This window comes from Ambystoma mexicanum, chromosome 3p (assembly GCF_040938575.1).
Source record: "Ambystoma mexicanum isolate Mex_15411 chromosome 3p, UKY_AmexF1_1, whole genome shotgun sequence".
Lineage (NCBI taxonomy): Eukaryota > Metazoa > Chordata > Amphibia > Caudata > Ambystomatidae > Ambystoma > Ambystoma mexicanum.
In genome coordinates, this window is record NC_090925.1 from 990,118,087 (window position 1) to 990,140,678 (window position 22,592).

Here is a 22,592-nt window from a genome sequence, read left to right on the forward strand (position 1 = left end):
CGTTCATACTGCTTAAAAATGGACCCCACTTCTCTAAATAACCGTAGGTGTAGTCTCCTGATAAGGCCATTTCTCCTGCTGGAGCTCTTGGTAGTCTGCAGCTGACTAAAAAGGTGATCCCAGATTATTTAAGTAGTCAAGATGTTTGCTTGCCCTGTTTTGGACCAGCTTGCTCTTGATCCAGAGTTCTTCAACGCATTCAAAGAACGAACATCATCCACCTGGTGGTCATTTCACTTATTTACTTTTCTCACATCACAAGCAAAAAAAATAATTACTTGCAATCGCATTCGCGCTTTTGATCGTCAACCGTTGTCCCAAAACGTACACTCGGAGAGCTGTGTTGGGTTACTCCTCACACATACTCTAACTTCCGTTTAAAACTCCTAAAGCATGTGGTTTTATTTTTTTTAAACTATTTGATTTAAATATTTGTATTGAGTTTTGAAGTTAAGCCATGATAGTGTGTCATTTTCCAGATTTTGATTTTTCCTTCCCTTTTCAGATGTATATCCAAAAACCGTGCTCAAGAATCGGGGAATCAAAACAAAAATGTGGTCAGCAGGAGCTAAAAGCGGCTCATGTCTCAAAGATCCCCACCCCCATGCATTTCCAATCTTGCTTCACTTTTAGGTTTAAAAAAATATCTGCTATATAGTAACAGGTGAAAATCAGACGCTCTTCTGCATCGCTTCATTATCTGTAGTGCACATTGGTGATCTGCTAAGGTGCTTTGCGCATGTCGTGCACAGTTCACGCAACCTTTGAACCATTTGCCTTGCTGAGTCTAAAGATGCTCTTGGTGGCTCTTGGTGTCCAGCTACAGTCTTCTGTGCTTCAAGAAACTTGCACAATTGACTTAAGATACAGTGTGTGGTGCCCTGGCCATGACACACCTGAGCAGTGAAACTCTATTTTCGAAGCCAAAAGCCTAATTCTTCAAGTGAATGCCTCAGTGTGCAGAGTTGCAGTCAAATCAAGGAGGAGCAACTCTTAAATGCCTTTATCTTGATTTATTAATTGCACCTCCTTTTTCTTTCGCCCCTGTATTACTGCGTCTCTCCATTCGTTCTAGATTTTTCTTCATTTGGTCTACCTTATTTATTTTTTGATGTTTTCTTTTCGTTACCGTCTCGTCTACCAATAAAAGTATTGCTGTAGCATGTGCAGAAACTTAATTTTTAAATCCTACAGTTGTGTCAGTACATTTAGAGTTAAAGTACAGATCCCTTTTTTTTTTCTTTTTTCATGTTGATCCATTCCTGTGCTGGTGTACTTAAAACTGGTGCAGACTCGTTGAATTCATTTACTAATTGCGCCATTCAATTTTTTTTTTTTTTTAACAAAAAAAAGGGCTACTGTTGGTCACTCTCCTCGTCTGTTTCTTTTCTACCTGTCCCATCCTCTTGTAATTCATTCTATCTACTTGCTCGGCCTGTCCTCCTAGCATTACAGCTATTCCTTGCATCACATCTTTACTCACCTCTTTGGTAATCACTTCTTTCTTGCGTTGATTTTCCCAATGTCTTGCTTTCATTACTTCCAACCAGACCTGAGTTTAAGATCGAGCAGGAATTCAAGTTCTTGTACAAAAGACAATTTGATTTAACAGGGGCCCTTTTTACACAAACAAACCTGTCCGGTGTAGAGTCGCACCTGGTCACTGCTTCAGGTGACGCGACCATGTGAGGCTGGAAGGTCACATGACCCATGTTAATGAGAGCGTGCAACAAACCTGTCCGGTGTAGCGTCGCACCTGGTCACTGCTTCAGGTGACGCGACCATGTGAGGCTAAAAGGTCACATGACTGATGTTATTGAGAGCGCACAAGAGGCTAGAATAAAGTTACTTAATGCTTGACCGGCATCCGGTGTGGCTGTGGATGAATTACGCTGCGCGACAAGGGCCTGAGAGCCAACAATGACGACGAGGCGGTAAACCCACTGCCACCACCCACACCTCGCGCTGATGCTGCAGCTTCCATTTCACTGCACGCATTCATCGTTGTCCCTTATCAGCCTTGGGGGCCCGACAGAGCTCCCAGAGGCGTGGAGCCCCACACGCAAAGCCGATCCGCTCGCCGGGGAGAGCAAGCTGATCATAGGGCGGACTCGACAACATCCAGCTCACAATCTGCTAGACGCTGGAGGTGAGGACCTCAGCCACCGCCTGCCCACTGCATGCCCTAATGGGCAGAGGGGACCCGCTGTGCAACACACTTGACCCGCAGCAACCTCAGAGAACTCGCCCTATAGGGAAAACCTAATCCTGAGGTCTTTGCTGCCCTACAGGTTGATACCACGTTGCCCAGGATGGAGCCACAAGGAAGTGAACCAACCCCATGAATAGCAGCATGAGTGCTCCAGCACAGCACCAGAACCCTGCCACTTGGGCACACCAGGGGAGAGACTCATTCCTGTTGCCATCCCAGCTCCCATTTGACACCACTGACTCCACCAGCTTGGGCCCTCGATGGACCAGGTGGATGAAGGAATTTGACGCATACCTTGACACTTTCGGCCCACAAGAGGATAAATGTATCATAGGACTCCTCACCCTTACTGCTGGCCCAGAGGTGCGGGATATCATTTTTGAACTCCCAGAAGATATTGACTACAAGTATGATTAGCTGAAACGCATACTGAACAAAAACATTTTGAAACATAAAAACGTGGATTACGAAAGGCACATGTTCCCCAATGCAACTCCCGGGAGAGAGCATGGACAAAGCCACAAGTGCTCGCAGGATGCGAGTTGATAACCTTAAAAAAGAAACTACTACAAGTACCACATATGCTAGCAGAAAGCCCTCTCCTGGCAACCTCCGCGCTGCTGCCCCTCCATCTATCCACCATGAGTAAGATCCACATCTCACCGACGCGGCAATTAAAGAGGAAACCATCAATGGACTCATGACAAAACCACATGCCACACAGGACACCAGAACAGAGAAACAACTGTGTTTCTGATGCAGTTTCCGAGACTACAGAAAGCACATGTGGACATTTATGCAAACAACCACCCCCATGTCTAGGAGCCTTCACAACCACTTGTAGACACAAAAACAAAGAGAACCATATACTTATTCACATCCTCGGCACGGAAGTTTCAAATAAGCCGTACAGATGGGACTCATTCACAAATTTTACCAAATAATGGCAGACCAGTACATCTCGCCTGTAGTCAAAGTAGCAGCAACCTACCCCGCCTTTTCAAGAGTATCGGAAAAAACAGTAAGGCCGAAAAATTAAACTACACATAGATGAAACGGTAAAGCCAGTAGCACAACACTACAGCAGAACCTTAGCGTTCAACACATTGTTCTGAAGGAACTACTCGCTCTTGTTGAGGCTGCCCTAATAGAACCAGCATCTGGTCCTACCCCGTGGATCTCTCCAGTGGTACTGATAGCAAAAAGGGGATCAGAAGGACACATAAGGTTGTGTGTAGACATGCGTGCACCAAATCAAGCCATACTAAGGGAACATCACCAATCCCTATGATGCACCTACTCAATGGAGCCAAAGTCTTCTCTCGCCTAGATCTGAACAAAGGGTACCATCAAATAGTACTAAGCGAAGAGTCGCATTGCATAACTACCCCCCTAGGCCTTTTCCGCTATAAACATTTGAACTTTGGAATATCTTCAGCTGTGGAAATATTCCAGGAAGAGATCCATAAAATAATCGGTCATATACCACACTGTATTAAATTACAGTGAGTGACAACATCCTCCTCTTTGGCCAGTCACAGGACGCCTACAATGCAACACTGATGAAAGTATGCTTCGTCCTCAACGACGCGCATCTTACACGCAATAAAGAGAAATGTGCATTTAACAAGACAACACTCCATACTTCGGGTAGATCTTTTCTGAGAAAGACATCCAACCAGACCCTGACAAAATCTGGGCACTGACTGAAACCCCTTGCCCGACAAACATTGCACAAGTGAGATCCTTTCTATGATTGGCAAGTTACTGCCCTCGCTGTCTTCCTGACTTTGCCTCCGGGTCCTAACCAAAAAGGACCATGTGCTTGAGTGGGATGCGGCTCAGCCGAAGGCGTTTGGCAAGATCCGGAAAGACATTGCACCGGCCGTCTGTATGTCATACTTTGATCCCAACATGCACACTGAAATAACAGTAGACACAAGGTCCTTGGGCATGAGTGCCATCCTCGCTCAGCATTCAGGCAGCAAACATGCATAAAGGAAGATCATATTGTACGCCAGCAAAAGCCTCATAGAGGTGGAGCAGCGACACTCACAGGCAGAAAAGGAGGCACTAGCGGTGGTCTGGGCATGTGAACATTTCTATCTTTTCCTATATGGCAAACCATTCACCATCATCACCGACCATCAAGCCCTTGTCACCATATACGGAAAACCAACAGCCCAGATTTCCCCCTGCACCCCTTCACCCGTCTCCCTCCTCCCCTCCAGGAATGCAGGTACAACATCATACATAAAGCCGGGAAAGACAAAAATCCGGCCAACTGTCCATCACCTTTGCCTGGATTCCACACCCCAAACAACTGGGCTGATGGGTACATCAATTACATCATTCATAACATGGTGCCACAAGCCATACCTATTGCAGAACTGACAAAGTGCTCCAGGGAGGATGCGATCCTGGCTCTCGCAACCACATGCATTCTAGATGGAAGCCAGTCGAAGGTTCGATACAGAACAATCAAGCACTTGTCGCACAACTGTTCAAACCCCTAGCAAGATCCAAAGACTAACTTTCCCTGTCCCCCCACGTCCCTGGTTCTCAAAGGAGACTGAATCTGCTGCCAGCCTCCCTACACCAGAGGACGGTCGATGTTGCACATGAGAATCACAGAGGGATAGTGTTGACGAAACGCATGCTCTGGAGGAAAGTTTGGTTCCCCGGCATGGACAAACCCATCGAGAGCACATTGAAGTGATGCCACATATGTCTTGGCCTTCAATACCAGTCGTGTCCAGAACCCCTACACAAGACGCCCCTCCCGGAAGAAGTTGCTATTGATTTCTACGGCCCATTACGATCAGGAGAATATGGACTGGTGGTCCTTGACGAACGTTGTAGGTATCCCGAGACTGCAGTACTACCATACACAGCTGCCGTGGCTGTGTTCTCTGCATTGGACTGAATGTTCTCAGCCTACGGTGTCCCAAAGGTAGCAAAATCTGACAATGGCCCTCCATTCATGGGAAATGATTTCAACAACTTTGCCAAATACATGGGATTCCACCACAGGAAATTTGCGCCACTCTGGCCCCAAGCAAATGGGGGCAGTGGAGCGGTACATGGGGCAAACCTAAAGAGAGCCATCGGGATAGCGAACATCACATGCCCATCGAACAGTCCTAGTGCCAACTACTGAGGGACTACCGAAACACAACCCATGACTCCATAGGAGTCTGCCGACAGAACAAATGTTTGGTCGCTCCTTGCGCTCCCAGATACACTACATCGAGAGGGGGACACAGAAGATCAGGAAATTAGCAGAAGGGACTATGCAGACGGCGAGCTCGAGAGACCAGCCTTAAGGTTGTAGACAATGTCCCAGTGCGACAAACACAATCCCACAAAGACATACCACCTTTTGACCCAAAGCCACTGACCATCATTGGCATAAAGGGGTCCATGGTCATGACAGAGAGAGACGGCTGGCAAGTGACCAGGAAAAGCTTGTTCTTTAGAAAGACACAAGGTGACACACAGGCTGATCAAGAATGGGGTGATAATAAAATCTGAGTCAGGGATGAATACCGATACTCTGGGGATGAAGATGATATGAAGCAGAAGAGCCAATGGGTCTCAAGAGTGAACGGACTGACGAGCCAAATCCGCCCGAGCGCGCCCAATGCCTGAGAGCCAACATCCGGTAACAAACGACAGGCCGAGTAGTCTAATGTGCTTTCAGGCAAACACTTGTCTAATCAAAGTTTTAAAGCGTCTGCAATGTTTCAACATGGGCATCACTCGAATTTTTCCAATTTTTCTTAGGAGGCAGGAGGTCAGTGTGGTGAAGTTGTAGTGCTTTATTGGCACAGCCGGTGGTGGGTGAGAATTGTCATCTTGGCGAGGAAATTGTGTGCACGTCGAGAGCAGGCAACCTACTGATGTGTCCTCCCCCATTGCACTGTCTGGTAGTTCCCAGCCATCATATTCATCTGTAGATGAATTTGTGGAGATAGGAAATGCACTGGTTGGTTTCTAGTTCTGCAGTAGCTCCCTTTGATTTCTCCCTGTATCAGGATGACTAATGGACAAGGTCTTTAAAATGGCCATACTCTAACCAATGCCAGCCAACTAGGGCAGGGCTTGTGGGCATGACTGCAACACATGATCACACGGAAGAGAAGGAGCGGCTAGGTAAGCGGGCTACTCAGGAGAGTGAAGCAAGGCGCAGCTGCTGACTGGGACCTGTGCCTCAAATGTCTGCCCATGCAAGTATTAATTTAGTACCCTGCTCCTTAACCTACAGTGCTTCTGTGCGGCCATCAGGACGTCCCAGAGTCGGGGTTTGGCAGTGCTTGGTTATGGCAACTATTCGAGACCAGTCCAAAATAGCTATTTCTACTGGTTCCAAGTTCTGCATCAGTTTCACGCACACATTTCTATTTGTTTAAGTGAGCAATTTCAATATCGAGCCCTCCCACATTATTGGTTACGATTTGGGGTGTGTGTTTGTCACATGCATTGCTCTTAATGAGGCAAGTAACTTGTGTAGTTTGTTCCTTACACACTTCATGTACACCTTGGTTTGAGCTATTGAGGGCCTGATTCACGGAACGTTTTCCTATGGGATTGTACCATTTGTAAACGCTTCTGGGAATTGGGCCCTAAGTTGTGCTGAAGTGGCATCTATGAGCCACGGTTGCATGGCAATACAGATGGGTGGAAGCGATGTGAAGTGGAACACATAGCTTGTGGTTGTTTAGTTCTTTACCCACCTGTCCCTGCCCACGGCCATGCTAGTGCCCATCAGTGTTTCCAAACCTACCCCTCCCGAAACCTGGGATCTCTGAGCTTGCTCCATCAAGCAGTAACATCAAACTTTGTTCTGTTGAGAACCTGCCTCTCTTCCTAGAGTTAATGGCTTAATTGCAACTGTAATGCACTACTTGTTAATACAAAAAATATCTTGCCCAAGTGCGCCTTCAGCCACTTCATTTATAAGCAGTATGTGCGTCCATGCAACTTCTGTTAAAAACAATCCTTGCCAAAGCCAGATGTTTTGGCTTGTGTATAGAGTTTGCCAGGCACTAGAATTGTGCCAGATACTAGCACAAGTTTCCAGCTATTGGCATTTTGCAGCCAGGTAATACCATTGGGTCAGTGTCTGGCAAATCCCTGTCTCGCACCTTCCCAAAGCCAAAACATTTGACTTTGCCAGTGCTTATTTTAATGGCTTATTTCACATTTAGTTCCAAGATGAATGAAATATAGTGGAGTGGTTGTGCACATCGCAGTGCCGTGAATTTTGGCAGGGTGTGGGAGTTTATGCTTTTTGAAAGAAAATTCCCCTTGTAGTTTGCAAATGGAAATTTTGCACTGAGATATTGGAGCAGGCCATTGGCATTTTTTTGGTGCAGAACATACAAATGTGGTGGTCTGTGATGCGAACATTGTTAATAGACCTATTGATCTGGATGAGATGACAAGTTGTTGTCACTTGGAACTTCAGTTCTGGCAACAAAGATTGAGATTACGCGGCTACCCACGACTAGAATGATAAACTGGTGTTGCTGCCTGCCTGCACAAACATTGTTGGAAACCTAGCTTGCTGTAAATGCTGGTTGCATGGGATGTGTGAAACCTTCTTTGTGAAATATAGTCCAATTAGGTTGGAAAATGGTGACTCGCGCACTGCCGCAGGAATATCATCAATATTGTGAAATGAAAGATTCAAATTCTGCCTTCCAAAAAAGTTAAATTTATTCTTATTGTGATCAGCCGACACATGTTTCGATCACACCGGTCGTTCTCCAGGCTGTCTCATGCGTAATGAAACAAATAAAATTGGAATTACTGATTATACACACTAAGAGAACATACAAGAATAACATCACCAATTGATGAGCTTAAGAAGGAAATCAAAGAGATGACAAATGCTGAAACTACAAATCAAAAAACCTATAACAAAATGCATGATTTACCAGGATGAAATAAAGTTAAGAACATTTTGGAAATATTTCAGGGATGAGAAAGATTACAGACAGGATACGGTTTACACTTTTCAAACTAAATGCAATGAATTAGGTTCCAAATCACAGAACAGCTCTTTCAATACTACTCCAGTTAGTTCCGACCCAGATTCAGAGGGGTACACTACTGATGTATCTGCAACTGGCTCTGATAAGAATGACTCGGCCTCTAATAGTGGCAAGGATTTTTTTAGAGCAAATCTGCTGTCTCAAAAAGGGCAGCCAAAGAAACTCCAACACGAAGCAAGTCAGATTCGGAAATCCCCTTACATCAAGTATTATGATGCTACATGCCACACCGTGGGCAGGAGGGGGATAGAGGGGAGCGGAAGCTGAAGCAGAAGTTCGGAGGAGGATTCCAGCCGATCAGGGATACTGACCAGATCGAATGACAAAAAAAACTAGGGAAGTAAAATTACCGAATCTGTCTGACAGATCACTGAATGAAATTGAAATTTGAGTTCTTAATAAAGGACTGTCATTTGCACCGAGTTCAAAGACTGATTTTGTGAATTTTCAAATTGATGTGTTTAAATTCGTTAGAAACGTTACATTAAAAAAATTCTTTGCTAATCAAGTACAAACCTAAACCACACTTACCCCTTGAGCACATACACAATGACAGACATTGCAAGTACAGAACTTCTCCTGTCATTGGAACAAGACACTGTTATACACAGCAATGATTTATGCAGAGACATTGGTGTAAAATCCAGACATTTGGACATGGCAGAACTCAAACCAAGGGCCACATTTACCCCACAATTGGGGACTGAGAAGGCCATCGAGACCTTTCACAAGGCGGTAACACAAGACACATACACCTATCGTGACAAACCAGAAGACAAAAAGAAAAGGAACAGGTCTAATCTAGATAAAGACAAACTCGAGGCTCTAGATTTAGCAGGAGACTGCACAATTACAATCCAGGAGGCAGATAAAGGAGGAAATGTTGTGATACTTAGGGGGTAATTCATAGAATTCAGCGCACAAGTGGCGCACGCGGCTGGCGCACAGTGTGCGCGTGCGAATCCCTGCGCCATCCGCGTGCGCCAAAATACATTTCCACGCACAGCGTATTCATGGATTCCAGCCACCAAAACCAGCCGTGGTGCACAGTGGCGCAGCGACCCTGCAGCAGCGCCAGTTACGCCCCCAAGAACGCCCCTTGTGCAGGGAAAAGCCATCAAAATCCCCAATCCAGCGCAAAGGGCTGCGCTAACCCTGTACCAGCATAGCAAGCGGGCTACATGTATCACTGGGGTGCGCGGGAAGTACCTCACGTCATTCCAGCTGGGTACGTGTATTTCAGGGGTGCGCTGGAAGTTCCACACGCGATTCCATCAGGGTACATGTACATCAGGGGTGCGCGGGAAGTTTCACACGCGATATCAGCAGGGTACGTGTATTCCAGGGGTGCGCTGGAAGTTCCACACGCGAATGTCCTGGGTACATGTATCTTGGGGTGCGTGGGAAGTTTCACACGCGATATCAGCAGGGTACGTGTATTTCAGGGGTGCGCTGGAAGATCCACACGCGAATGTCCTAGGTACGTGTATCTTGGGGTGCGCGGGAAGTTTCACACGCGATATCAGCAGGGTACGTGTATTTCAGGGGTTCCTGGAGTACTACACGTAAATTGGCCGTGTGGGTCCTCCCAGGTGTTCGCTCCACAACCTCCACGGCCCCTGCAGGCAGCCCACACCACGGGGGCTAGCCTGCACCCCCACTCATGTCCCCCTGCACCCCCACCCCCCAGCACTGTGGTGCACCCTCCACCAGGCTCCCACTCATGTTCCCCTGCACCCCCACCCCCCAGCACTGTGGGGCACCTGCCAGCAGGCCCCCCACTCATGTCCAACTCATGTCCCCCTGCACTCCCACCCCCAGCACTGTGGTGCACCCTCCACCAGGCTCCCACTCATGTCTCCCATCACCCCCACCCCCAGCACTGTGGTGCACCCTCCACCAGGCCCCAACTCATGTTCCCCTGCACCCCCACCCCCAGCACTATGGGGCACCCTCCACCAGGCCCCAACTCATGTTCCCCTGCACCCCCACCCCCCAGCACTGTGGGGCACCCGCCAGCAGGCCCCCACTCATGTCCAACTCGTGTCCCCCTGCACCCCCACCCCCAAGCACTGTGGTGCACCCTCCACCAGGCCCCCACTCATGTCCAACTCATGTTCCCCTGCACCCCTACCCCCCAGCACTGTGGGGCACCTGCCAGCAGGCCCCCACTCATGTCTCCCATCACCCCCACCCCTCAGCACTGTGGGGCACCCTCCACCAGGCCCCAACTCATGTTCCCCTGCACCCCCACCCCCCAGCACTGTGGGGCACGTGCCAGCAGGCCCCCACTCATGTCCAACTCATGTCCACCTGCACCCCCACCCCCCAGCACTGTGGGGCACCCTCCACCAGGCCCCCACTCATGTCTCCCATCACCCCCACCCCCCAGCACTGTGGTGCACCCTCCACCAGGCCCCAACTCATGTCTCCCATCACCCACACCCCCCAGCACTGTGGTGCACCCTCCACCAGGCCCCCACTCATGTCTCCCATCACCCCCACCCCCAGCACTGGGGCACCCTCCACCAGGCCCCCACTCATGTCCAACTCATGTCCCCCTGGACCCCCACCCCCCAGCACTGTGGGGCACCCTCCACCAGGTCCCCACTCATGTCTCCCATCACCCCCACCCCCCAGCACTGTGGTGCACCCTCCACCAGGCCCCAACTCATGTCCAACTCATGTTCCCCTGCACCCCCACCCCCCAGCACTGTGGTGCACCCTCCACCAGGCCCCCACTCATGTCTCCCATCACCCACACCCCCCAGCACTGTGGTGCACCCTCCACCAGGCTCCGACTCATGTCTCCCATCACCCCCACCCCCCAGCACTGTGGTGCACCCTCCACCAGGCCCCAACTCATGTTCCCCTGCACCCCCACCCCCCAGCACTATGGGGCACCCTCCACCAGGCCCCAACTCATGTTCCCCTGCACCCCCACCCCCAGCACTGTGGGGCACCTGCCAGCAGGCCCCCACTCATGTCCAACTCGTGTCCCCCTGCACCCCCACCCCCAAGCACTGTGGTGCACCCTCCACCAGGCCCCCACTCATGTCCAACTCATGTTCCCCTGCACCCCTACCCCCCAGCACTGTGGGGCACCTGCCAGCAGGCCCCCACTCATGTCTCCCATCACCCCCACCCCTCAGCACTGTGGGGCACCCTCCACCAGGCCCCAACTCATGTTCCCCTGCACCCCCACCCCCCAGCACTGTGGGGCACCTGCCAGCAGGCCCCCACTCATGTCCAACTCATGTCCCCCTGCACCCCCACCCCCCAGCACTGTGGGGCACCTGCCAGCAGGCCCCCACTCATGTCCAACTCATGTCCCCCTGCACCCCGACCCCCCCAGCACTGTGGGGCACCCTCCACCAGGCCCCAACTCATGTTCCCCAGCCAACATGTCATCACAATCTAGATCCCTGGTCCCTATGGTCAGCCTCCAAATGCAAAACACCCACCCGAGTATTGCATCCACCCACTTAGAAATGGCAATAACATGATAGAACCCCAATTGCAAGTTTGGAAACGAACACATGTCCCTCACATACACCCAATGGGTGTCAGTGAATCTCAAAACCCATATCATGATATGCATGAAACCAATGAGATGATACTACACATTGAAGTTTGAACAAAAAATATGTATTAAAGGAAAATAAATTGAATCAAAAATAAACAAACAGAAATGGGAATGTAAAAAAATAAAAAGAAGCATGTCCGTGAAAAAATGCAAAACCAAAAATCATAATCCAAAGGAATGGTGTCCAAAGTCACAGTCCACAAAAGAAAATCCAATGGAAAATTATAATTGAAAGCCATTGCTCCATGGGTAAATTGTAAAAAAAAAAAAAGAAAATCCAACAGTCAACTATGTACAGATGAACAAGCCAGGGTCCATGATCCCAACAGAAGAAATGAAACCTATCTAATAACACTACCTAATAAAAAAAACTATATACAAAAATGTGGCCCATTGTCCAAAAGGTCCAAAAAAAAATGCAAAACCAAAGGAAACCTAACACTAACTACAGAACTATGTACAAGGGCAGCGGGCTAGTCCGACGGCTCACTTTTGGATGTCCCGGGCCAGGGCATCATCAAACTCCTGCTCAATGTCCCGGAGGCGGAGGTCCTCCATGGCCCCGAGGGTCTGCAGGGCCGTCGACGTGTCCACTTCCAACCCCCTGCGGATTGCCTCGAGGCACTCGGCCCGCCTCAGGGCCCTCCGCATGGAGTTCTCCGCCCTGACCATCGTGAGCCGTGCCTCTTCCGCCCGCTGCCGCTCCGCATCCATGGCGTGGCCCAACCGCTGCCACACGGAAGACACTTTCTGTCCTGGGTCCTCCTGCCCTCCGGCCGATGCCTGCCCCTCCGATGTCGAAGGCCCCGAGCCTTCATGGCTCCCACCACGTTGCTGCTGCTGCTGTGCCTCTGCCCGTGCACTGCCTCCTGCTGCCTGCACATCCTCCGCTGGCTGGGGTGCAGGCGTTGATGTGGCCACCGCTGCTGGACGTCCGACTCCCGACTGTGGCAGGGATGCCTCCTCCACCAGCCTGGCCGCACCGTTAGAGGCAGCTCCACAGGGCACCCAGGTGACTGATGGGTGGGAAGATGGCATGGAGGATGACTGGCGCATAGGGGTTCAGTTGAGGAGGGGGTCGTAGCAAGCCCCATCAAACGGAGGAATCCAGCCTGGGTGACCTGTCCCAGTAGGCCGACGCGGTCAACGAGCCATTCGAGATGACGTGCAGTCTCCTTATGAAAAGACTGCACGTCACCTCGCATGGCCCGTTGACGCAACGCCACACCAGTCAGGACAGGCTCAACCCGGACCCGGATAGCCACGTCCGCAGGCAGGGGAAGGCCAGTTGTCGTGAGCTCATCCCCTGCCTGAAAACGGGTCTGTACGTAGGCATCCCTGCTGGTGCAAGATGATGCAGGGACAGGATCAGGGACAGGATTGCACACAGGCACCTCCGCGGTGGCCTGTGCTGCCTCCTGTCCCTGGTCCTGCACTGCACCACTAGCACCAGTGGAATCCCAACCTCGAGACCCCGTCTCTGTTGCTTACACGGCCTCCTCCTCCACCAAACCCCCCACCAACCTGGATGACTCCGTGCCATCTTCCCCCGTTGGGCCCTGTGGGGTCCCAGCTGGCCCTTATGCTGCAGCGGAGTCCAACTCCAACCTCCGCCTCTTGGACCTCCCCCGGCAGCTGCGGCCTGGGACGCGGCACCGGACTCCTCACTCCCCGACGAGATCACAACCTGTGAGGGGAGCCGGGCCTTGCGTCTCCGGCTGGCGGTGGGATCCCCGCCGCTGTGCTCCACAGCACCTTCTCCGCCCTCTTCATCAGTTGACGCTGCAGACAGGGAGAAATAAAACACAGACATCAGGGCACTGTACAATGGACACATACACACATGACAGTTGTACATGAGTGGCATTGGCAAACCTCAGACATGCCATCACAATCCCCAACACACATGTCATTTCAACTCGTACACATGAGCCATACCACAGCCATATCGTAACTGCCAGCACCATCCATACACATACAACAGCATGAGCAGGCAAAGCTGAGCCAGACATCACATGCAACACAGGAGGTGCACTACACATGTACACACACCACCACACTTGCATGCATGTGTACACCTCTGCCAAGTGTCGCAGTGTTCAGATGGGCATCCATGTCACATCTGCCAATCAGGCTTCCACATCCCGCTGTCACATGCATCCATGTTGCATCACTGTTGCACCCTTGTCAGATACACACAAATGCACATGTACACAGTGCTGATGCATGCAGCTGAAAACATACATGCGTGACATCACGAACATGTCTACTTACATACACATTCATCCAAACATGTGTGCCCACACAACTGCATTTGGCATGCAAGCCTACACACACAAGCACCACCATGTCTCACACATTACAGCCCTCGCATGTGTTAGCCTCACGGCCCTGTAAACCCCCACCCATACTCGACCCCATACAAACAGATGTGCATCCTGCACACTACTAAAACATCACCACACGCACAGCTCACAATCAGGATGCATGTACACTTACCGCTCGACTCCAGACGGGTCTGCCTCTCAAGGACCTGGACGTGGAGCGCTGGGGATATGCGTTCCAGGACCCTCATCTGATCTTCTGACAAGTGGCCCCAGCGCCCCTTAGCATCCGCTGCCTTCAAGAGGCGCCGGGCCTTGTTCAGGGTCCTGGACCTGAAGTCCTCCCAGCGCTTCTTGACATGTTGGAAGTCGCTGACTGCCACCCCCTCCGCGTTGATGGCAGTCACGATGTCCGTCCAGATCCGAGTCCGTCTTTCCTTGTCGGCACGCACACTTCCGAAGAGGGCATCATACTGCCCCAGGACTTGCTCCACCAGGACACCAACTTCCCTGGCACTGAAGCTGGTGCCCCTCTGCCTCTCTGGCCGGGGGTTGTCAGTGGTGCCAGATGTTGCAGTGCCCGACATGACAACCCCAGAGGCAGGAGTGGGTGGGCAACTGGTTCCTGGGGCTGGGCTGTGGAGCGATGGAATCCCAGTCGGGAGTCTTCGGTTCCAGCAGGGGTGGTCACAGCAACAGCACCCCTGGCTGATGTGCAGGCAGCAAATGGCAGGGCACGTGGGCAGCAGGCAGTCAGGCAGCAGCAGATGGCAGGTGGGAGCATGCTCGGGGCTCTGGGGGGCAGTAATTCGGCCTTCTGGGCAGGAGCGTGGTCTTCCGTGTGCTTACGCGTGGCCAGGTTGATACGGAGTGATTTGGCACGTGAAAATTCTGCACGTCTGCGTGTAATTCGAGGAAAGGCCCTTAGCGCGTAAGCGCGTCTGCACGCATACGCAATTTCATTGGACAGAAGGCCCCTCAAGCGCAAGCGCCCCTGTGATGTGACGCGCGCAGGCGTGCATGGGCATTACAGCGCGCGTGAAAAACTGCACGTCCGTGTGTAATCCGAGGAAAGGGGCCATGCGCGTAAGTGACATGACGTGTGCGGGCGTTTCCCTCAGCACGGGTTAAAGGTGAGCGGGCCCAGCAGTTCGCTGTACGTGCCTTTCGTGGAGACCGACGTGTGTTGCTGCTTCCTGTTGTTTCGCGCGCCATCACAACTTCACAGCTATCAAGGACGTATCTCTTCTTTTGGCGGGGGTATTGGCTACGTGTGTTTTTCTGCATCGCGCTAGTCAGACGGTGAGTCGCACACGCTCTTTTTCCCACTGCGGGTGCCCCTGTGTATCGCACCCATTTTCGATGTCATAGTAGCCTGCGTGTCCCACGCGTACGCGTTATTCGTGTTACTGGGTGCCACCGCGTACTGCGGGAGGTTGAATCCACGCACGTAGGCTGCAGGGTTGCGTGCACAGTTTTACTGCAGTTTTGGGGTGCCTGAGCGTTGCGTGACCCGTCACTACATCACCGGGGTCACATACAGCCTTGCAGGTGCAGGGGGGCTGTTAACATCTTGCTTCCCACCCCCTTCACCCCAATTGCCCAGGTCCATTGTGGTGTACACCTCCCATTGGCACCACTCCATCTGTGCCGGCACTACTACATCTGTGCCATGGTTGGGAGGCCACCAAAGGTGAGGGGCGCCTCAGCTGGGCATCCTCCTCGTGGCGGGCGTGGTCGGGGACGTGGCCGTGGTGACCAGGGAGTAGGGGGACTCCAGGGTGTTCAGGGCGGCCACAGAGAGGGAAGAGGCAGGGGTGCGCCACTTGAGCACAATGTTGTGCCATGTGTCGTGGCAGTCATGCCACCACCCCCTGTGGTTCCAGGGGATGCAGCTTCTGCATCTGGCACTGGGGCCCGTGTGACCCGGCAGTCTGTTCCATCGACTGCCACGGGCCCAAGGGTAGTGGTAGCTGCAGGTGCAGCTGTGGACACCGCCACCCAGGCTCAGGGTCTGTCAGCACAGGCTGCGTTGGCACTTGAGGAGCCCTTGGTAGATCTCCAACAGGCCAGGAGGGAAACCATAGGGGCAGGCCGGGCTGCTCAGACCAAGACACGTGTCCCTGGGGCAGTCATGTCATCTGCTGCCCCGAACAGCCGGGTGTTGGCAAGTGCACGGGCAGATGCACCCAACAACACCCCGGTTGTGAGTCTGCCAACCAGGACTGTTGCTGTCAATGATCCTGCCACAGCTGATGTTGCTGCGCAGGGTCCATTAGAGGGCACCCAGCTGCCACTGACACAAGTCAGGCCTTTGGTCGTCCCTCCACTCCCTCGGCTCAATCCACCGAACCCACTGGCCATACTGGTCAGGGCGGCATTAGCCAGCCAGGGTTTGTGCCACAGTCCAAGAGGAGGAAGGTTGCACCTGCAGCACAGGCTGGGACCCCACACACAGCCACGACCTCCTGCACGTCGAGGAAGAAGCCTTTCTGCAAGCAGGAACTGGACTTCCTCGTGGACTACGTGCGGGGCCACAGCCGTGACATGCTAGTGGGTGCCAATAGTCAGACTACGGCTGCCCAACGTGACACCCACTGGAAGCATGTTGCGGAACATGTCAGTTCATTCGGCCATGAGGTGCGCACGGCGCAAGAGTGCAAAAAGCGTTGGAATGACATCAAACGCAGCACTAAGGCTAAGCGTGCCTCTAATTACAACTTGACTCTGGTGACTGGCGAGGCCTGCACCAGAGGAGGAAGTGCTCACTCGTTGTGGAGTTCATACCACCTGAATTGGTCGAAGGAGTGGGAGAGATGCTGGACTTTGATGCCCAGTCCAGTGAGTGTTGATGCGTGTTTGTTGAGGACGTGTGTGTTTCACTTGTGGGATGTGTTGTGCATGATTGCCACTACATGTGACGTGTACATGGTTCTGATGTGTAAGTAATGCAATGCTTCCGTGATGCATGTCTCCTCTGCCTGCATGCGGGGACTCCATGTAGGCATGCTCCCTTGCCCCTCCTCCGCCGCTCTGCACCCCAGTTCCACCTTTGCACTGGTCTGCTTCAATCTTGCCAATGTGCACTTTCCTGTCCATGCGTCCTGTGTAGATGCTAACTTCCAGCGTAGAATCTGCCAGACATATGCTGTGTGGTACAGCCTTAGTACTTGATGCAGGGTATCTCACTTGTACTGTGCATAGGTCAGATGTCCCGCAGGGACACGAGTGCCCATTCATGCTCCATGTGCATTGCACGCATGCCCCTATGTGTCCTTGACTGGATGATCACTGTAATACAAGTCCTTGGTTACATACATTGCCTGGCATCTCATCAGCCTTCCCATGTCAACTGTGGCTCAGTCCTGCGTTGCACACATGTTTAGGGTCTGACAATCTGTGTGGCTCACAGGCCTCAGCCTGTTCAATGGCCAATGACTCTGTCCAACTGTTGTTGTGTCTTCTTCACACATAGGCGGCATCCAGAGTTTTCATCATGTGTCCTGCTTACTGTCCCAGCATCATTTGCAGTGTTGTCACTTGAATCACATTAAGCTGTTGAGGCCAGTCAACACTGCCTGTCAATACACAGGTGTATGGTCAGCCTTTTGATACCATGCTAGGCATCCCTGCTTTGGTACTGGGGTGGAGGGGTGCTTGGCTTCTAGATATGGTACACATTGAATGCACAATGCACGTGATGGCTGAATTTGACATTGCACTGCCTTCACATTTCCTGGCACACACCATGGAGTCCTTGTACATGTAGGTAGTGAGTGGCGTACACATTTTCTGCACTGCATAGACCCACTTCCATGGAAACTGCCACCTTTCAACAGGTCTGATCACAGAAGCAATTCAAAGTTGACCCAGCATGCATGCCAGGTTATATGTTGTGTGTCACATGTCTGCCTGATGCGTTTGCTGTCGGTGTGTGTGTGTGTTGTGTGCTTCTGACATGTGTAGTGACCTTTTTTCTCTCTATTTTTCAGGTGATGACGCAATGGAGGCGGAGGATGGTGTTGTCATGCCAGACACAGGGTTGTTACCACTACATCAACCCGGCACTAGTGGGGGTTGTGGGGTGGTAGGCCACGAAAACCCCCAAGTGCTACAGTCCATCTTGTCTCTGGCTGCCTATAAGTCCAGCCTTGATGACGACTCTGACGTCCATGTTGAGTTGGATGAGCATCAAGTCCATGTGTCGGGGGTGAGTGATTCTGATGTGGACACTGCTCTGTCCGCGACACCTGCACTGAGGGATCAGACAGTCTTGGTTCCTCCGCCCGTGGTGTATCGGGACGCAGAGTCACCCTCCACACCAGTCACTGATGTGCCTGGGACATCACGTCGACGGGGGCATGTAGTAGTGCAGCCGCGGGCGGTGCCAACACAGCGAGGACCCCTGGTCCTTGGGTCCCGCAGGGGTCAAGCCCGGCAACGCGGTCGCCGCGTGCAACCGCAGTATACTGAGTGGGAGCAAGACATGACTGCCAATTCTGAACGGCAGGGGGCAACAATGGAGAACATCGCTGAGAGCATGGAGCGTGTGGCCCGATCTGTGCTCCCCCCTGCTAGGCAGGTGCTTCTCCAGCAGCAGGCGGCACGGTCCACGGCCCGCTCGCTCAGGCTGGGCATGGCAGCCTCAGACAGGGCACGCCAGGCTGAAATGTCGTCTCTGCGTCAAGCAATTGCTGCTCACGCAGAGGCGCACATGGATGCCCTGAGGGAGGAGTATGCTTCCCTCAAATCCACTCTGGGTGTCCTTATGATGTCCCAGAGGCAGCGGGCAGAGGAGAGGTTTGCACAGCTTGAGCGTACCATCTCGGCTGAGCTACAGGCTTGCCGGGAGGTGCAGCGGTTGTCCAGCCGGGCCTTGCAGGAGGAACTCCGTGTTACACGTGCTACCTTGCAAGAGGAAGCACGTGTATCACGTGAGGTTCTGCATGCAGACCTACGTCACATCGCCACACAGAACCAGGCTCACCCGTCTGGCAGACTTTCTGCCGACGAGGGGCAAGCTGCGGCTAGGCGTGGCCAGGCTACTGTGCCACGTCCTCCTTTACAGGATGAGCCAGACTCGGACGACCATCTATCTCCCACATAGGTCGGGCTGTGCAGGCGTTGAGCCCATGGAGGTTTTTTTTTTGGCTCAACATCATCGCATGTGGATGTTGAGCAGCACCCTGTACCTCCCCCTCCTGGGTGCCTCCCCTCCCCCCCCCGGGTCGTATGTGGCCATTTTTGATTTTTCTTTTAGTTTAGTTAGGTAAGTTTCTGTTTGATAGTTAGTTTAATTAGGTAATGTAGGTTTTCCATAGTTAGTGTAATTAGTTAATATAGTTTAAAATTGCTTGTCTATTGTGCTTTCATGTGACAGTGCAGTGCTTTGTGGCTTTTGAAGGCATCCACTGTCTTTTCCAGCTGGGCCCTTCAGTCTTGTCTTGTGTATGTGTTTGCTGCTTGGGGTCCTTGACTCACATATGCCACTCCTGCCTCCCTTATCCATGGGCTCGCAAGGATGGTTCGGTGTCACAACCTTTTACACAAGGGCTTTGGACTGTCATATCTGTGGCATGTCTGGTGCTGTGTGACTTGTGTTTACACCCCTAGTGGGGATGATTTTGGTGTTATTGTCCACTGTTCAGCTTTTGCTAGATGGGGTGTTTCATGATTAATGTGTACATTCATTGCTATGCATTGTGTAGTATGTTTCTTATCTTTACTGTACATGTGCTTGTTGCAATTCATGCCGTAGATAGTGTTCCACACTTTGGATGTGAAAGACGGACTGATGGTGTGATTTCTGATGTGACTCTCTGACATGGTCAAGTAATGAGATGCCTGAAGAGACACACACAGATGACTTTGAAGCATTAATCATGTGTTTCATGCCCTTTCTGCAGGGGGATGAGCCTCCAGAGCACCTTTGCCAGCAGACATGGCCCATTGGACGTCTGAATTCTGGACACGTTTGTTGGTGCCCACATGCACATGTGTGCACAAGCAGAGGCACAGGGATTGCAGACCTACATCCTAGAACTGCTGACGTGTTCCAAGGAACTCCAGGCAAGGCGAGCAGCACAGGGGGGCCACAACACAGCAAAGCTTGCACCAGGCGAGTTGCACATGCAGGCTTAGTCACAGCACTGAGGGTGAGCTTGGACGAATATTGGTGTTGAAGCTCACAATGCAGCTCAGATGTGTTGGTGGACTGATGGCTGTTGATTGTAAGGTTGTCTGGGACACCTGCAGGGGCAGTGGCACATACCCTCCGGTACACCAAGGTCCATTGAGGCACTTGCATCAACCATGTAGCCTTCCGAGACATGGAAAGGGGCTGCTCACAGGTACATACAGCAAGGGACATACTCGGGTGCAGTGCATTTCATTTCCATGTACATTTTGATAAATGCACTGCCAACTTTGTTTCGGTCATGGTGGTACACAACTTGCTCTGAAGTCATGGCTTGCTATTTGGGTATGTCTGCTTACCCAGGGAACATTGCATGTTGTGTGAATTGTGACACATTGGTGTTCCATTTGCCTCGCACCCACCGGCAGCTGACATACTGCATTCACTGTGTATGACCCATCACAGGGGTAATGTTATATATGGGTACGAAGCATCTACACCAGATTGTCTGTTTGTAGAGTAGTTTGTTGCTATGGGGCATGTTTGGTGGTGTGTTTTTGTGTAATTGGCACGTACAGGTTGTTGACTGTGGCTCTCTTTGCAGCATTGCAGTGCTCCTGTAACCGGACCTGAGAGTGCACAGGCAGGAGGCCAGCACTCAAAACCAGAGCTAAGTGTCTTGTTGTTTTTCTTTCAAACTGCTCTGCATAGGCTTGCTGGGGGGTGCACTAATGCATGGATGAATGTGTAATTCAATTTGGTATGTTTTTTTCTCCCTAATCACCCGGAATCCTATGCAATTTTGAACCCTGTACCCTCTACCCGGTGTTCCTGCTTCCCGTACCTATCCAAGCAACGTTCCCTAACCCTCTTTCCCCACTGGGGTTGCGGATGCCTGTGTAAGCCCCAAACTTGCAGGCGCCAAAACCCTAGAGGGGGTGGTTGGTTCGTGCCACTCCTAAGCCTTGACTACAGAAGGCCATGGCAATGATGTCCAAGTTTGTTTGGATTGTGTATGTGTTCATGCAGGTAGTACATTTTCGTGCATTCCCTACTTTCATGTGTCATTCCTCCTCCCCTCTCCTGCCACTCATTCCAGTTATCCAGTGTGCCAACACCTGTCCCGACTGCATATCCCTGACCCTCCTTCCCCACCAGGGTCTCAGGGGCCTGTGTGAGTTTAACCTTGCAGGCACCCGGGACACGGTGGGGGTGGTTGTTTCGTGACACTCCCGCGCCTGTACACGGGACCTGTGACAGTACACATCCGTTCATGGTGCATCATTCTATGTTATGTACCACACATGGTTCACATCCTGTTGTAACATTGTTTTACTGTGCTACCTTGGTTGTTGCATCATTGTGGTAGTACTTGGCCTTTGTGAGGTACTGCTATGTCAAGTCATCTACTGGAGGGTGTTCTGGTTTGTTTTTCTGGCTTGGATATTCTGATTTTGGAAATGAGTGTGGATTCTGAGGGTGCAGGCACCTTTTTACACACAAGGTGCGAGATGGTGACGAAGGGGAAAGGTGATCCTGTGGCCAGGTGGAATTGAGGGCTGAAGGCTCCATGACCCAGGTGCAGTTGTTCAGTGGGTCATGGTCATTTGTGAGGGAGGGGGGGTTGTTGTTGATAGTTGCCTTGCCCTGCAGTGTGATGGGAACCCTGACATTGTAATGGTGGTATCCTATGTACATGTTGTGTTCTGCCTATCAATGCCTGTTCATGTGTTGTGTTTACCTTTCAGGTGCGAGGGGATAGTTGTGGTTTGACATGCTGGGGTGTACACATGGTGAATGTTCACATGTGATGTGTAGAAAACACTGATGGTCACTTGATTGCACATGCATATGTTGAGTGCATGTCCTTGCTGACCCACACACTTGCACTCTGATGCACTACATGTACAACCACCCTTGCATATCCACGTGTACAGTGTTTGCCTTCGGGTGCCCACTGTGTCCCTGCAGCACATGTTCTGTGACCAATTATGGATCCTGTACATGCCTAATTTGCTTTTTGATGTGGTCTGTCGCTTAGATGTGATGCTCAGGGTGTGCATCACACACAATGGCTGTTCACTGTGCTGTGCGCTGGGCAGTGTGTTGCAGGAGTAGGACACAGCACGCAGAAGCTGCAGTGTTGATTTTGCAATGCACAATGTGCATGTAGACAGGCATTCATTGTTATGTTACGTCTACAACTCTTGTAATGCATTTGGAAATGACTTATTTTGGGTGGGAGGTTGTTGGTCAGTCATTTCATCTGATTCCA

The 22,592-nt window shown here is 51.5% G+C and overlaps 1 protein-coding gene across 2 annotated transcripts in view; it reads left to right on the plus strand.

The window, feature by feature from the left end:
- Window positions 1-22,592, plus strand: part of GGT7 (gamma-glutamyltransferase 7) — a 1,549,331-nt gene that overhangs the window by 43,574 nt on the left and 1,483,165 nt on the right. The window lies entirely within an intron of this gene.